Source organism: Camellia sinensis, chromosome 10, assembly GCF_055761805.1.
Source record: "Camellia sinensis isolate YWXY chromosome 10, ASM5576180v1, whole genome shotgun sequence".
NCBI classification, from domain to species: Eukaryota; Viridiplantae; Streptophyta; class Magnoliopsida; order Ericales; family Theaceae; genus Camellia; species Camellia sinensis.
Genome location: NC_138970.1, coordinates 1,159,807 through 1,179,388, shown reverse-complemented (window position 1 = coordinate 1,179,388; position 19,582 = coordinate 1,159,807).

Genomic DNA, 19,582 nt, shown 5'->3' with positions numbered 1-19,582 from the left:
ATTACGGGTCGAACACTCGAACACCTATACGGATTCGCCTGCACAGTGGCAGATATGTAAATATGGGGTTTCCATACCATTTCTTGCGCATTAGGGTTCGAACACTCGAACACCTATACGGATTCTCCTGCACAGTGGCAGATATGTAAATATGGGGTTTCCATACCATTTCTTGCGCATTAGGGTTCGAACACTCGAACACCTATACGGATTCTCCTGCACAGTGGCAGATATGTAAATACGGCGTTTACATGCCATTTCTTGCGCATTACGGTTCGAACACTCGAACACCTATACGGATTCTCCTGCACAGTGGCAGATATGTAAATACGGGGTTTACATACCATTTCTTGCGCATTACGGTTCGAACAGTCGAACACCTATACGGATTCTCCTGCACAGTGGCAGATATGTAAATATGGGGTTTCCATACCATTTCTTCCGCATTAGGGTTCGAACACTCGAACACCTATACGGATTCTCCTGCACAGTGGCAGATATGTAAATACGACGTTTACTTACCATTTCTCACGCATTAGGGTTCGAACACTCGAACACCTATACGGATTCTCCTGCACAGTGGCAGATATGTAAATACGGCGTTTCTTACCATTTCTCACGCATTAGGGTTCGAACACTCGAACACCTATACGGATTCTCCTGCACAGTGGCAGATATGTAAATACAGGGTTTACATACCATTTCTTGCGCATTACGGTTCGAACACTCAAACACCTATACGGATTCTACTGCACAGTGGCAGATATGTAAATATGGGGTTTCCATACCATTTCTTGCGCATTAGGGTTCGAACACTCGAACACCTATACGGATTCTCCTGCACAGTGGCAGATATGTAAATACGGGATTTACATACCATTTCTTGCGCATTACGGTTCGAACACCCGAACACCTATACGGATTCTCCTGCACAGTGGTAGATATGTAAATATGTGGTTTCCATACCATTTCTTGCGCGTTAGGGTTCGAACACTCGAACACCTATACGGATTCTCCTGCACAGTGGCAGATAAGTAAATACGGCGTTTACATGCCATTTCTTGCGCATTACGGTTCGAACACTCGAACACCGATACGGATTCTCCTGCACAGTGGCAGATATGTAAATACGGGGTTTACATACCATTTCTTGCGCATGACGGTTCGAACAGTCGAACACCTATACGGATTCTCCTGCACAGTGGCAGATATGTAAATATGGGGTTTCCATACCATTTCTTGCGCATTAGGGTTCGAACACTCGAACACCTATACGGATTCTCCTGCACAGTGGCAGATATGTAAATACGGCGTTTACTTACCATTTCTCACGCATTAGGGTTCGAACACTCGAACACCTATACGGATTCTCCTGCACAGTGGCAGATATGTAAATACGGCGTTTCTTACCATTTCTCACCCATTAGGGTTCGAACACTCGAACACCTATACGGATTCTCCTGCACAGTGGCAGATATGTAAATACAGGGTTTACATACCATTTCTTGCGCATTACGGTTCGAACACTCAAACGCCTATACGGATTCTACTGCACAGTGGCAGATATGTAAATACGGCGTTTACATGCCATTTCTTGCGCATTACGGTTCGAACACTCGAACACCTATACGGATTCGCATGCACAGTGGCAGATATGTAAATACGGGGTTTCCATACCATTTCTTGCGCATTACGGTTCGAACACTCGAACACCGATACGGATTCTCCTGCACAGTGGCAGATATGTAAATACGGCGTTTACTTACCATTTCTCACGCATTAGGGTTCGAACACTCGAACACCTATACGGATTCTCCTGCATAGTGGCAGATATGTAAATACGGGGTTTCCATACCATTTCTTGCGCATTTGGGTTCGAACACTCGAACACCTATACGGATTCTCCTGCACAGTGGCAGATATGTAAATACGGCGTTTACATACCATTTCTTGCGCATTACGGGTCGAACACTCGAACACCTATACGGATTCGCCTGCACAGTGGCAGATATGTAAATATGGGGTTTCCATACCATTTCTTGCGCATTAGGGTTCGAACACTCGAACACCTATACGGATTCTCCTGCACAGTGGCAGATATGTAAATATGGGGTTTCCATACCATTTCTTGCGCATTAGGGTTCGAACACTCGAACACCTATACGGATTCTCCTGCACAAAGGCAGATATGTAAATACGGCGTTTACATGCCATTTCTTGCGCATTACGGTTCGAACACTCGAACACCTATACGGATTCTCCTGCACAGTGGCAGATATGTAAATACGGGGTTTACATACCATTTCTTGCGCATTACGGTTCGAACAGTCGAACACCTATACGGATTCTCCTGCACAGTGGCAGATATGTAAATATGGGGTTTCCATACCATTTCTTCCGCATTAGGGTTCGAACACTCGAACACCTATACGGATTCTCCTGCACAGTGGCAGATATGTAAATACGACGTTTACTTACCATTTCTCACGCATTAGGGTTCGAACACTCGAACACCTATACGGATTCTCCTGCACAGTGGCAGATATGTAAATACGGCGTTTCTTACCATTTCTCACGCATTAGGGTTCGAACACTCGAACACCTATACGGATTCTCCTGCACAGTGGCAGATATGTAAATACAGGGTTTACATACCATTTCTTGCGCATTACGGTTCGAACACTCAAACACCTATACGGATTCTACTGCACAGTGGCAGATATGTAAATATGGGGTTTCCATACCATTTCTTGCGCATTAGGGTTCGAACACTCGAACACCTATACGGATTCTCCTGCACAGTGGCAGATATGTAAATACGGGATTTACATACCATTTCTTGCGCATTACGGTTCGAACACCCGAACACCTATACGGATTCTCCTGCACAGTGGTAGATATGTAAATATGTGGTTTCCATACCATTTCTTGCGCGTTAGGGTTCGAACACTCGAACACCTATACGGATTCTCCTGCACAGTGGCAGATAAGTAAATACGGCGTTTACATGCCATTTCTTGCGCATTACGGTTCGAACACTCGAACACCGATACGGATTCTCCTGCACAGTGGCAGATATGTAAATACGGGGTTTACATACCATTTCTTGCGCATGACGGTTCGAACAGTCGAACACCTATACGGATTCTCCTGCACAGTGGCAGATATGTAAATATGGGGTTTCCATACCATTTCTTGCGCATTAGGGTTCGAACACTCGAACACCTATACGGATTCTCCTGCACAGTGGCAGATATGTAAATACGGCGTTTACTTACCATTTCTCACGCATTAGGGTTCGAACACTCGAACACCTATACGGATTCTCCTGCACAGTGGCAGATATGTAAATACGGCGTTTCTTACCATTTCTCACCCATTAGGGTTCGAACACTCGAACACCTATACGGATTCTCCTGCACAGTGGCAGATATGTAAATACAGGGTTTACATACCATTTCTTGCGCATTACGGTTCGAACACTCAAACGCCTATACGGATTCTACTGCACAGTGGCAGATATGTAAATACGGCGTTTACATGCCATTTCTTGCGCATTACGGTTCGAACACTCGAACACCTATACGGATTCGCATGCACAGTGGCAGATATGTAAATACGGGGTTTCCATACCATTTCTTGCGCATTACGGTTCGAACACTCGAACACCGATACGGATTCTCCTGCACAGTGGCAGATATGTAAATACGGCGTTTACTTACCATTTCTCACGCATTAGGGTTCGAACACTCGAACACCTATACGGATTCTCCTGCATAGTGGCAGATATGTAAATACGGGGTTTACATACCATTTCTTGCGCATTACGGTTCGAACACCCGAACACCTATACGGATTCTCCTGCACAGTGGTAGATATGTAAATATGGGGTTTCCATACCATTTCTTGCGCATTAGGGTTCGAACACTCGAACACCTATACGGATTCTCCTGCACAGTGGCAGATATGTAAATATGGGGTTTCCATACCATTTCTTGCGCATTAGGGTTCGAACACTCGAGCACCTATACGGATTCTCCTGCACAGTGGCAGATATGTAAATACGGCGTTTACATGCCATTTCTTGCGCATTACGGTTCGAACACTCGAACACCTATACGGATTCTCCTGCACAGTGGCAGATATGTAAATATGGGGTTTCCATACCATTTCTTGCGCATTAGGGTTCGAACACTCAAACACCTATACGGATTCTACTGCACAGTGGCAGATATGTAAATATGGGGTTTCCATACCATTTCTTGCGCATTAGGGTTCGAACACTCGAACACCTATACGGATTCTCCTGCACAGTGGCAGATATGTAAATACGGCGTTTACTTACCATTTCTCACGCATTAGGGTTCGAACACTCGAACACCTATACGGATTCTCCTGCACAGTGGCAGATATGTAAATACGGCGTTTACTTACCATTTCTCACGCATTAGGGTTCGAACACTCGAACACCTATACGGATTCTCCTGCACAGTGGCAGATATGTAAATACGGGGTGTACATACCATTTCTTGCGCATTACGGTTCGAACACTCGAACACCTATACGGATTCTCCTGCACAGTGGCAGATATGTAAATACGGGGTTTCCATACCATTTCTTGCGCATTAGGGTTCGAACACTCGAACACCTACACGGATTCTCCTGCACAGTGGCAGATATGTAAATACGGGGTTTACATACCATTCCTTGCGCATTACGGTTCGAACACTCGAACACCTATACGGATTCTCTTGCACAGTGGCAGATATGTAAATATGGGGTTTCCATACTATTTCTTGCGCATTAGGGTTCGAACACTCGAACACCTATACGGATTCTCCTGCACAGTGGCAGATATGTAAATACGGCGTTTACTTACCATTTCTCACGCATTAGGGTTCGAACACTCGAACACCTATACAGATTGTCCTGCACAGTGGCAGATATGTAAATACGGGGTTTCCATACCATTTCTTGCGCATTACGGTTCGAACACTCGAACACCGATACGGATTCTCCTGCACAGTGGCAGATATGTAAATACGTATAGGTTTACTTACCATTTCTCACGCATTAGGGTTCGAACACTCGAACACCTATACGGATTCTCCTGCACAGTGGCAGATATGTAAATACGCGGTTTACATACCATTTCTTGCGCATTACGGTTCGAACACCCGAACACCTATACGGATTCTCCTGCACAGTGGTAGATATGTAAATATGGGGTTTCCATACCATTTGTTGCGCATTTGGGTTCGAACACTCGAACACCTATACGGATTCTCCTGCACAGTGGCAGATATGTAAATACGGCGTTTACATACCATTTCTTGCGCATTACGGTTCGAACACTCGAACACCTATACGGATTCGCCTGCACAGTGGCAGATATGTAAATATGGGGTTTCCATACCATTTCTTGCGCATTAGGGTTCGAAAACTCGAACACCTATACGGATTCTCCTGCACAGTGGCAGATATGTAAATATGGGGTTTCCATACCATTTCTTGCGCATTAGGGTTCGAACACTCGAACACCTATACGGATTCTCCTGCACAGTGGCAGATATGTAAATACGGCGTTTACATGCCATTTCTTGCGCATTACGGTTCGAACACTCGAACACCTATACGGATTCTCCTGCACAGTGGCAGATATGTAAATACGGGGTTTACATACCATTTCTTGCGCATTACGGTTCGAACAGTCGAACACCTATACGGATTCTCCTGCACAGTGGCAGATATGTAAATATGGGGTTTCCATACCATTTCTTCCGCATTAGGGTTCGAACACTCGAACACCTATACGGATTCTCCTGCACAGTGGCAGATATGTAAATACGACGTTTACTTACCATTTCTCACGCATTAGGGTTCGAACACTCGAACACCTATACGGATTCTCCTGCACAGTGGCAGATATGTAAATACGGCGTTTCTTACCATTTCTCACGCATTAGGGTTCGAACACTCGAACACCTATACGGATTCTCCTGCACAGTGGCAGATATGTAAATACAGGGTTTACATACCATTTCTTGCGCATTACGGTTCGAACACTCAAACACCTATACGGATTCTACTGCACAGTGGCAGATATGTAAAGATGGGGTTTCCATACCATTTCTTGCGCATTAGGGTTCGAACACTCGAACACCTATACGGATTCTCCTGCACAGTGGCAGATATGTAAATACGGGGTTTACATACCATTTCTTGCGCATTACGGTTCGAACACCCGAACACCTATACGGATTCTCCTGCACAGTGGTAGATATGTAAATATGGGGTTTCCATACCATTTCTTGCGCGTTAGGGTTCGAACACTCGAACACCTATACGGATTCTCCTGCACAGTGCCAGATATGTAAATACGGCGTTTACATACCATTTCTTGCGCATTACGGTTCGAACACTCGAACACCTATACGGATTCTCCTGCACAGTGGCAGATATGTAAATATGGGGTTTCCATACCATTTCTTGCGCATTAGGGTTCGAACACTCGAACACCTATACGGATTCTCCTGCACAGTGGCAGATATGTAAATACGGCGTTTACATGCCATTTCTTGGGCATTACGGTTCGAACACTCGAACACCTATACGGATTCGCCTGCACAGTGGCAGATATGTAAATACGGGGTTTCCATACCATTTCTTGCGCATTACGGTTCGAACACTCGAACACCGATACGGATTCTCCTGCACAGTGGCAGATATGTAAATACGGGGTTTACATACCATTTCTTGCGCATTACGGTTCGAACAGTCGAACACCTATACGGATTCTCCTGCACAGTGGCAGATATGTAAATATGGGGTTTCCATACCATTTCTTGCGCATTAGGGTTCGAACACTCGAACACCTATACGGATTCTCCTGCACAGTGGCAGATATGTAAATACGGCGTTTACTTACCATTTCTCACGCATTAGGGTTCGAACACTCGAACACCTATACGGATTCTCCTGCACAGTGGCAGATATGTAAATACGGCGTTTCTTACCATTTCTCACGCATTAGGGTTCGAACACTCGAACACCTATACGGATTCACCTGCACAGTGGCAGATATGTAAATACAGGGTTTACATACCATTTCTTGCGCATTACGGTTCGAACACTCAAACGCCTATACGGATTCTACTGCACAGTGGCAGATATGTAAATATGGGGTTTCCATACCATTTCTTGCGCATTAGGGTTCGAACACTCGAACACCTATACGGATTCTCCTGCACAGTGGCAGATATGTAAATACGGGGTTTACATACCATTTCTTGCGCATTACGGTTCGAACACCCGAACACCTATACGGATTCTCCTGCACAGTGGTAGATATGTAAATATGGGGTTTCCATACCATTTCTTGCGCATTAGGGTTCGAACACTCGAACACCTATACGGATTCTCCTGCACAGTGGCAGATATGTAAATACGGCGTTTACATACCATTTCTTGCGCATTACGGTTCGAACACTCGAACACCTATACGGATTCGCCTGGACAGTGGCAGATATGTAAATATGGGGTTTCCATACCATTTCTTGCGCATTAGGGTTCGAGCACTCGAACACCTATACGGATTCTCCTGCACAGTGGCAGATATGTAAATACGGGGTTTCCATACCATTTCTTGCGCATTAGGGTTCGAACAATCGAACACCTATACGGATTCTCCTGCACAGTGGCAGATATGTAAATACGGCGTTTACATGCCATTTCTTGCGCATTACGGTTCGAACACTCGAACACCTATACGGATTCGCCTGCACAGTGGCAGATATGTAAATACGGGGTTTCCATACCATTTCTTGTGCATTACGGTTCGAACACTCGAACACCGATACGGATTCTCCTGCACAGTGGCAGATATGTAAATACGGCGTTTACTTACCATTTCTCACGCATTAGGGTTCGAACACTCGAACACCTATACGGATTCTCCTGCACAGTGGCAGATATGTAAATACGGCGTTTACTTACCATTTCTCACGCATTAGGGTTCGAACACTCGAACACCTATACGGATTCTCCTGCACAGTGGCAGATATGTAAATACGGGGTGTACATACCATTTCTTGCGCATTACGGTTCGAACACTCGAACACCTATACGGATTCTCCTGCACAGTGGCAGATATGTAAATACGGGGTTTCCATACCATTTCTTGCGCATTAGGGTTCGAACACTCGAACACCTATACGGATTCTCCTGCACAGTGGCAGATATGTAAATACGGGGTTTACATACCATTTCTTGCGCATTACGGTTCGAACACTCGAACACCTATACGGATTCTCTTGCACAGTGGCAGATATGTAAATATGGGGTTTCCATACTATTTCTTGCGCATTAGGGTTAGAACACTCGAACACCTATACGGATTCTCCTGCACAGTGGCAGATATGTAAATACGGCGTTTACTTACCATTTCTCACGCATTAGGGTTCGAACACTCGAACACCTATACAGATTGTCCTGCACAGTGGCAGATATGTAAATACGTATAGGTTTACTTACCATTTCTCACGCATTAGGGTTCGAACACTCGAACACCTATACGGATTCTCCTGCACAGTGGCAGATATGTAAATACGCGGTTTACATACCATTTCTTGCGCATTACGGTTCGAACACCCGAACACCTATACGGATTCTCCTGCACAGTGGTAGATATGTAAATATGGGGTTTCCATACCATTTCTTGCGCATTTGGGTTCGAACACTCGAACACCTATACGGATTCTCCTGCACAGTGGCAGATATGTAAATACGGTGTTTACATACCATTTCTTGCGCATTACGGTTCGAACACTCGAACACCTATACGGATTCGCCTGCACAGTGGCAGATATGTAAATATGGGGTTTCCATACCATTTCTTGCGCATTAGGGTTCGAACACTCGAACACCTATACGGATTCTCCTGCACAGTGGCAGATATGTAAATATGGGGTTTCCATACCATTTCTTGCGCATTAGGGTTCGAACAGTCGAACACCTATACGGATTCTCCTACACAGTGGCAGATATGTAAATACGGCGTTTACATGCCATTTCTTGCGCATTACGGTTCGAACACTCGAACACCTATACGGATTCTCCTGCACAGTGGCAGATATGTAAATACGGGGTTTACATACCATTTTTTGCGCATTACGGTTCGAACAGTCGAACACCTATACGGATTCTCCTGCACAGTGGCAGATATGTAAATATGGGGTTTCCATACCATTTCTTGCGCATTAGGGTTCGAACACTCGAACACCTATACGGATTCTCCTGCACAGTGGCAGATATGTAAATACGGCGTTTACTTACCATTTCTCACGCATTAGGGTTCGAACACTCGAACACCTATACGGATTCTCCTGCACAGTGGCAGATATGTAAATACGGCGTTTACATACCATTTCTTGCGCATTACGGTTCGAACACTCGAACACCTATACGGATTCTCCTGCACAGTGGCAGATATGTAAATATGGGGTTTCCATACCATTTCTTGCGCATTAGGGTTCGAACACTCGAACACCTATACGGATTCTCCTGCACAGTGGCAGATATGTAAATATGGGGTTTCCATACCATTTCTTGCGCATTAGGGTTCGAACACTCGAACACCTATACGGATTCTCCTGCACAGTGGCAGATATGTAAATACGGCGTTTACATGCCATTTCTTGCGCATTACGGTTCGAACACTCGAACACCTATACGGATTCTCCTGCACAATGGCAGATATGTAAATACGGAGTTTACATACCATTTCTTGCGCATTACGGTTCGAACACTCGAACACCTATACGGATTCTCCTGCACAGTGGCAGATATGTAAATATGGGGTTTCCATACCATTTCTTGCGCATTAGGGTTCGAACACTCGAACACCTATACGGATTCTACTGCACAGTGGCAAATATGTAAATACGGCGTTTACTTACCATTTCTCACGCATTAGGGTTCGAACACTCGAACACCTATACGGATTCTCCTGCACAGTGGCAGATATGTAAATACGGCGTTTACTTACCATTTCTCACGCATTAGGGTTCGAACACTCGAACACCTATACGGATTCTCCTGCACAGTGGCAGATATGTAAATATGGGGTTTCCATACCATTTCTTGCGCATTACGGTTCGAACACTCGAACACCGATACGGATTCTCCTGCACAGTGGCAGATATGTAAATACGGCGTTTACATACCATTTCTTGCGCATTACGGTTCGAACACTCGAACACCTATACGGATTCGCCTGCACAGTGGCAGATATGTAAATATGGGGTTTCCATACCATTTCTTGCGCATTAAGGTTCGAACACTCGAACACCTATACGGATTCTCCTGCACAGTGGCAGATATGTAAATATGGGGTTTCCATACCATTTCTTGCGCATTAGGGTTCGAACACTCGAACACCTATACGGATTCTCCTGCACAGTGGCAGATATGTAAATACGGCGTTTACATGCCATTTCTTGCGCATTACGGTTCGAACACTCGAACACCTATACGGATTCTCCTGCACAGTGGCAGATATGTAAATACGGGGTTTACATACCATTTCTTGCGCATTATGGTTCGAACACTCGAACACCTATACGGATTCTCCTGCACAGTGGCAGATATGTAAATACGGCGTTTACTTACCATTTCTCACGCATTGGGGTTCGAACACTCGAACACCTATACGGATTCTCCTGCACAGTGGCAGATATGTAAATACGGCGTTTCTTACCATTTCTCACGCATTAGGGTTCGAACACTCGAACACCTATACGGATTCTCCTGCACAGTGGCAGATATGTAAATACAGGGTTTACATACCATTTCTTGCGCATTACGGTTCGAACACTCAAACACCTATACGGATTCTACTGCACAGTGGCAGATATGTAAATATGGGGTTTCCATACCATTTCTTGCGCATTAGGGTTCGAACACTCGAACACCTATACGGATTCTCCTGCACAGTGGCAGATATGTAAATACGGCGTTTACATGCCATTTCTTGCGCATTACGGTTCGAACACTCGAACACCTATACGGATTCTCCTGCACAGTGGCAGATATGTAAATACGGGGTTTACATACCATTTTTTGCGCATTACGGTTCGAACAGTCGAACACCTATACGGATTCTCCTGCACAGTGGCAGATATGTAAATATGGGGTTTCCATACCATTTCTTGCGCATTAGGGTTCGAACACTCGAACACCTATACGGATTCTCCTGCACAGTGGCAGATATGTAAATACGGCGTTTACTTACCATTTCTCACGCATTAGGGTTCGAACACTCGAACACCTATACGGATTCTCCTGCACAGTGGCAGATATGTAAATACGGCGTTTACATACCATTTCTTGCGCATTACGGTTCGAACACTCGAACACCTATACGGATTCTCCTGCACAGTGGCAGATATGTAAATATGGGGTTTCCATACCATTTCTTGCGCATTAGGGTTCGAACACTCGAACACCTATACGGATTCTCCTGCACAGTGGCAGATATGTAAATATGGGGTTTCCATACCATTTCTTGCGCATTAGGGTTCGAACACCCGAACACCTATACGGATTCTCCTGCACAGTGGCAGATATGTAAATACGGCGTTTACATGCCATTTCTTGCGCATTACGGTTCGAACACTCGAACACCTATACGGATTCTCCTGCACAGTGGCAGATATGTAAATACGGGGTTTACATACCATTTCTTGCGCATTACGGTTCGAACACTCGAACACCTATACGGATTCTCCTGCACAGTGGCAGATATGTAAATATGGGGTTTCCATACCATTTCTTGCGCATTAGGGTTCGAACACTCGAACACCTATACGGATTCTACTGCACAGTGGCAAATATGTAAATACGGCGTTTACTTACCATTTCTCACGCATTAGGGTTCGAACACTCGAACACCTATACGGATTCTCCTGCACAGTGGCAGATATGTAAATACGGCGTTTACTTACCATTTCTCACGCATTAGGGTTCGAACACTCGAACACCTATACGGATTCTCCTGCACAGTGGCAGATATGTAAATATGGGGTTTCCATACCATTTCTTGCGCATTACGGTTCGAACACTCGAACACCGATACGGATTCTCCTGCACAGTGGCAGATATGTAAATACGGCATTTACATACCATTTCTTGCGCATTACGGTTCGAACACTCGAACACCTATACGGATTCGCCTGCACAGTGGCAGATATGTAAATACGGGGTGTACATACCATTTCTTGCGCATTACGGTTCGAACACTCGAACACCTATACGGATTCTCCTGCACAGTGGCAGATATGTAAATACGGGGTTTACATACCATTTCTTGCGCATTAGGGTTCGAACACTCGAACACCTATACGGATTCTCCTGCACAGTGGCAGATATGTAAATACGGCGTTTACATGCCATTTCTTGCGCATTACGGTTCGAACACTCGAACACCTATACGGATTCTCCTGCACAGTGGCAGATATGTAAATACGGGGTGTACATACCATTTCTTGCGCATTACGGTTCGAACACTCGAACACCTATACGGATTCTCCTACACAGTGGCAGATATGTAAATACGGGGTTTCCATACCATTTCTTGCGCATTAGGGTTCGAACACTCGAACATCTATACGGATTCTCCTGCACAGTGGCAGATATGTAAATACGGGGTTTACATACCATTTCTTGCGCATTACGGTTCGAACACTCGAACACCTATACGGATTCTCCTGCACAGTGGCAGATATGTAAATATGGGGTTTCCATACCATTTCTTGCGCATTAGGGTTCGAACACTCGAACACCTATACGGATTCTCCTGCACAGTGGCATATATGTAAATACGGCGTTTACTTACCATTTCTCACGCATTAGGGTTCGAACACTCGAACACCTATACAGATTGTCCTGCACAGTGGCAGATATGTAAATACGGGGTTTCCATACCATTTCTTGCGCATTACGGTTCGAACACTCGAACACCGATACGGATTCTCCTGCACAGTGGCAGATATGTAAATACGTATAGGTTTACTTACCATTTCTCACGCATTAGGGTTCGAACACTCGAACACCTATACGGATTCTCCTGCACAGTGGCAGATATGTAAATACGCGATTTACATACCATTTCTTGCGCATTACGGTTCGAACACCCGAACACCTATACGGATTCTCCTGCACAGTGGCAGATATGTAAATACGGGGTTTCCATACCATTTCTTGCGCATTAGGGTTCGAACACTCGAACACCTATACGGATTCTACTGCACAGTGGCAGATATGTAAATACGGGGTTTACATCCCATTTCTTGCGCATTACGGTTCGAACACTCGAACACCTATACGGATTCTCCTGCACAGTGGCAGATATGTAAATACGGGGTTTACATCCCATTTTTTGCGCATTACGGTTCGAACACTCGAACACCTATACGGATTCTCCTGCACAGTGGCAGATATGTAAATACGGCATTTACTTACCATTTCTCACGCATTTGGGTTCGAACACTCGAACACCTATACGGATTCTCCTGCACAGTGGCAGATATGTAAATACGGGGTTTACATTACATTTCTTGCGGATTACGGTTCGAACACTCGAACACCTATACGGATTCTCCTGCACAGTGGCAGATATGTAAATACGGCGTTTACATACCATTTCTCACGTATTAGGGTTCGAACACTCGAACACCTATACGGATTCTCCTGCACAGTGGCAGATATGTAAATACGGGGTTTACATACCATTTCTTGCGCATTACGGTTCAAACACTCGAACACCTATACAGATTCTCCGGCACAGTGGCAGATATGTAAATACGTGGTTTACATACCATTTCTTGCGCATTACGGTTCGAACACTCGAAAACCTATACGGATTCTCCTGCACAGTGGCAGATATGTAAATACGGGGTTTCCATACCATTTCTTACGCGTTAGGGTTCGAACACTCGAACACCTATACAGATTCTCCTGCACAGTGGCAGATATGTAAATACGGGGCTTACATACCATTTCTTGCACATTACGGTTCGAACACTCGAACACCTATACGGATTCTCCTGCACAGTGGCAGATATGTAAATACGGCGTTTATTTACCATTTCTCACGCATTAGGGTTCGAACACTCGAACACCTATACGGATTCTCCAGCACAGTGGCAGATATGTAAACACGGGGTTTACATACCATTTCTTGCGCATTACGGTTCGAACACTCGAACACCTATACGGATTCTCCTGCACAGTGGCAGATATGTAAATACGGGGTTTACATACCATTTCTTGCACATTACGGTTCGAACACTCGAACACCTATACGGATTCTCCTGCACAGTGGCAGATATGTAAATACGGCGTTTATTTACCATTTCTCACGCATTAGGGTTCGAACACTCGAACACCTAAACGGATTCTCCTGCACAGTGGCAGATATGTAAATACGGGGTTTACATACCATTTCTTGCGCATTACGGTTCGAACACTCGAACACCTATACGGATTCTGCTGCACAATGGCAGATATGTAAATACGGGGTTTACATACCATTTCTTGCGCATTACGGTTCGAACACTCGAACACCTATACGGATTCTCCTGCACAGTGGCAGATATGTAAATACGGGGTTTACATCCCATTTTTTGCGCATTACGGTTCGAACACTCGAACACCTATACGGATTCTCCTGCACAGTGGCAGATATGTAAATACGGCGTTTACTTACCATTTCTCACGCATTTGGGTTCGAACACTCGAACACCTATACGGATTCTCCTCCACAGTGGCAGATATGTAAATACGGGGTTTACATACCATTTCTTGCGCATTACGGTTCGAACACTCGAACACCTATACGAATTCTCCTGCACAGTGGCAGATATGTAAATACGGCGTTTAATTACCATTTCTCACGCATTAGGGTTCGAACACTCGAACACCTATACGGATTCTCCTGCACAGTGGCAGATATGTAAATACGAGGTTTACATACCATTTCTTGCGCATTACGGTTCGAACACTCGAACACCTAAACGGATTCTCCTGCACAGTGGCAGATATGTAAATACGGGGTTTACATCTCATTTCTTGCGCATTACGGTTCGAACACTCGAACACCTATACAGATTCTCCTGCACAGTGGCAGATATGTAAATACGGCATTTAATTACCATTTCTCACGCATTAGGGTTCGAACACTCGAACACCTATACGGATTCTCCTGCACAGTGGCAGATATGTAAATACGGGGTTTACATACCATTTCTTGCGCATTACGGTTCGAACACTCGAACACCTATACGGATTCTGCTGCACAGTGGCAGATATGTAAATACGGGGTTTACATACCATTTCTTGCGCATTACGGTTCGAACACTCGAACACCTATACGGATTCTCCTGCACAGTGGCAGATATGTAAATACGGGGTTTACATCCCATTTTTTGCGCATTACGGTTCGAACACTCGAACACCTATACGGATTCTCCTGCACAGTGGCAGATATGTAAATACGGCGTTTACTTACCATTTCTCACGCATTTGGGTTCGAACACTCGAACACCTATACGGATTCTCCTGCACAGTGGCAGATATGTAAATACGGGGTTTACATACCATTTCTTGCGCATTACGGTTCGAACACTCGAACACCAAAACGGATTCTCCTGCACAGTGGCAGATATGTAAATACGGGGTTTACATCCCATTTCTTGCGCATTACGGTTCGAACACTCGAACACCTATACGGATTCTCCTGCACAGTGGCAGATATGTAAATACGGGGTTTACATCCCATTTTTTGCGCATTACGGTTCGAACACTCGAACACCTATACGGATTCTCCTGCACAGTGGCAGATATGTAAATACGGCGTTTACTTACCATTTCTCACGCATTTGGGTTCGAACACTCGAACACCTATACGGATTCTCCTGCACAGTGGCAGATATGTAAATACGGGGTTTACATCCCATTTTTTGCGCATTACGGTTCGAACACTCGAACACCTATACGGATTCTCCTGCACAGTGGCAGATATGTAAATACGGCGTTTACTTACCATTTCTCACGCATTTGGGTTCGAACACTCGAACACCTATACGGATTCTCCTGCACAGTGGCAGATATGTAAATACGGGGTTTACATACCATTTCTTGCGCATTACGGTTCGAACACTCGAACACCAAAACGGATTCTCCTGCACAGTGGCAGATATGTAAATACGGGGTTTACATCCCATTTCTTGCGCATTACGGTTCGAACACTCGAACACCTATACGGATTCTCCTGCACAGTGGCAGATATGTAAATACGGGGTTTACATCCCATTTTTTGCGCATTACGGTTCGAACACTCGAACACCTATACGGATTCTCCTGCACAGTGGCAGATATGTAAATACGGCGTTTACTTACCATTTCTCACGCATTTGGGTTCGAACACTCGAACACCTATACGGATTCTCCTGCACAGTGGCAGATATGTAAATACGGGGTTTACATACCATTTCTTGCGCATTACGGTTCGAACACTCGAACACCTAAACGGATTCTCCTGCACAGTGGCAGATATGTAAATACGGGGTTTACATCCCATTTCTTGCGCATTACGGTTCGAACACTCGAACACCTATACGGATTCTCCTGCACAGTGGCAGATATGTAAATACGGGGTTTACATACCATTTCTTGCGCATTACGGTTCGAACACTCGAACACCTAAACGGATTCTCCTGCACAGTGGCAGATATGTAAATACGGGGTTTACATCCCATTTCTTGCGCATTAGGGTTCGAACACTCGAACACTTATACGGATTCTCCTCCACAGTGGCAGATATGTAAATACGGGGTTTACATACCATTTCTTGCGCATTACGGTTCGAACACTCGAACACCTAAACGGATTCTCCTGCACAGTGGCAGATATGTAAATACGGCGTTTAATTACCATTTCTCACGCATTAGGGTTCGAACACTCGAACACCTATACGGATTCTCCTGCACAGTGGCAGATATGTAAATACGAGGTTTACATACCATTTCTTGCGCATTACGGTTCGAACACTCGAACACCTATACGGATTCTGCTGCACAGTGGCAGATATGTAAATACGGGGTTTACATCCCATTTCTTGCGCATTACGGTTCGAACACTCGAACACCTATACGGATTCTCCTGCACAGTGGCAGATATGTAAATACGGGGTTTACATCCCATTTTTTGCGCATTACGGTTCGAACACTCGAACACCTATACGGATTCTCCTGCACAGTGGCAGATATGTAAATACGGCGTTTACTTACCATTTCTCACGCATTTGGGTTCGAACACTCGAACACCTATACGGATTCTGCTGCACAGTGGCAGATATGTAAATACGGGGTTTACATACCATTTCTTGCGCATTACGGTTCGAACACTCGAACACCTAAACGGATTCTCCTGCACAGTGGCAGATATGTAAATACGGGGTTTACATCCCATTTCTTGCGCATTACGGTTCGAACACTCGAACACCTATACGGATTCTCCTACACAGTGGCAGATATGTAAATACGGGGTTTACATCCCATTTTTTGCGCATTACGGTTCGAACACTCGAACACCTATACGGATTCTCCTGCACAGTGGCAGATATGTAAATACGGCGTTTACTTACCATTTCTCACGCATTTGGGTTCGAACACTCGAACACCTATACGGATTCTCCTCCACAGTGGCAGATATGTAAATACGGGGTTTACATACCATTTCTTGCGCATTACGGTTCGAACACTCGAACACCTATACGAATTCTCCTGCACAGTGGCAGATATGTAAATACGGCGTTTAATTACCATTTCTCACGCATTAGGGTTCGAACACTCGAACACCTAAACGGATTCTCCTGCACAGTGGCAGATATGTAAATACGGGGTTTACATCCCATTTCTTGCGCATTAGGGTTCGAACACTCGAACACCTATACGGATTCTCCTCCACAGTGGCAGATATGTAAATACGGGGTTTACATACCATTTCTTGCGCATTACGGTTCGAACACTCGAACACCTATACGGATTCTCCTGCACAGTGGCAGATATGTAAATACGGCGTTTAATTACCATTTCTCACGCATTAGGGTTCGAACACTCGAACACCTATACGGATTCTCCTGCACAGTGGCAGATATGTAAATACGAGGTTTACATACCATTTCTTGCGCATTACGGTTCGAACACTCGAACACCTATACGGATTCTGCTGCACAGTGGCAGATATGTACATACGGGGTTTACATCCCATTTCTTGCGCATTACGGTTCGAACACTCGAACACCTATACGGATTCTCCTGCACAGTGGCAGATATGTAAATACGGGGTTTACATCCCATTTTTTGCGCATTACGGTTCGAACACTCGAACACATATACGGATTCTCCTGCACAGTGGCAGATATGTAAATACGGCGTTTACTTTCCATTTCTCACGCATTTGGGTTCGAACACTCGAACACCTATACGGATTCTCCTGCACAGTGGCAGATATGTAAATACGGGGTTTACATACCATTTCTTGCGGATTACGGTTCGAACACTCGAACACCTATAAGGATTCTCCTGCACAGTGGCAGATATGTAAATACGGCGTTTACATACCATTTCTCACGTATTAGGGTTCGAACACTCGAACACCTATACGGATTCTCCTGCACAGTGGCAGATATGTAAATACGGGGTTTACATACCATTTCTTGCGCATTACGGTTCAAACACTCGAACACCTATACAGATTCTCCGGCACAGTGGCAGATATGTAAATACGTGGTTTACATACCATTTCTTGCGCATTACGGTTCGAACACTCGAAAACCTATACGGATTCTCCTGCACAGTGGCCGATATGTAAATACGGGGTTTCCATACCATTTCTTACGCGTTAGGGTTCGAACACTCGAACACCTATACGGATTCTCCTGCACAGTGGCAGATATGTAAATACGGGGCTTACATACCATTTCTTGCACATTACGGTTCGAACACTCGAACACCTATACGGATTCTCCTGCACAGTGGCAGATATGTAAATACGGCGTTTATTTACCATTTCTCACGCATTAGGGTTCGAACACTCGAACACCTATACGGATTCTCCAGCACAGTGGCAGATATGTAAACACGGGGTTTACATACCATTTCTTGCGCATTACGGTTCGAACACTCGAACACCTATACGGATTCTCCTGCACAGTGGCAGATATGTAAATACGGGGTTTACATACCATTTCTTGCACATTACGGTTCGAACACTCGAACACCTATACGGATTCTCCTGCACAGTGGCAGATATGTAAATACGGCGTTTATTTACCATTTCTCACGCATTAGGGTTCGAACACTCGAACACCTAAACGGATTCTCCTGCACAGTGGCAGATATGTAAATACGGGGTTTACATACCATTTCTTACGCATTACGGTTCGAACACTCGAACACCTATACGGATTCTGCTGCACAGTGGCAGATATGTAAATACGGGGTTTACATACCATTTCTTGCGC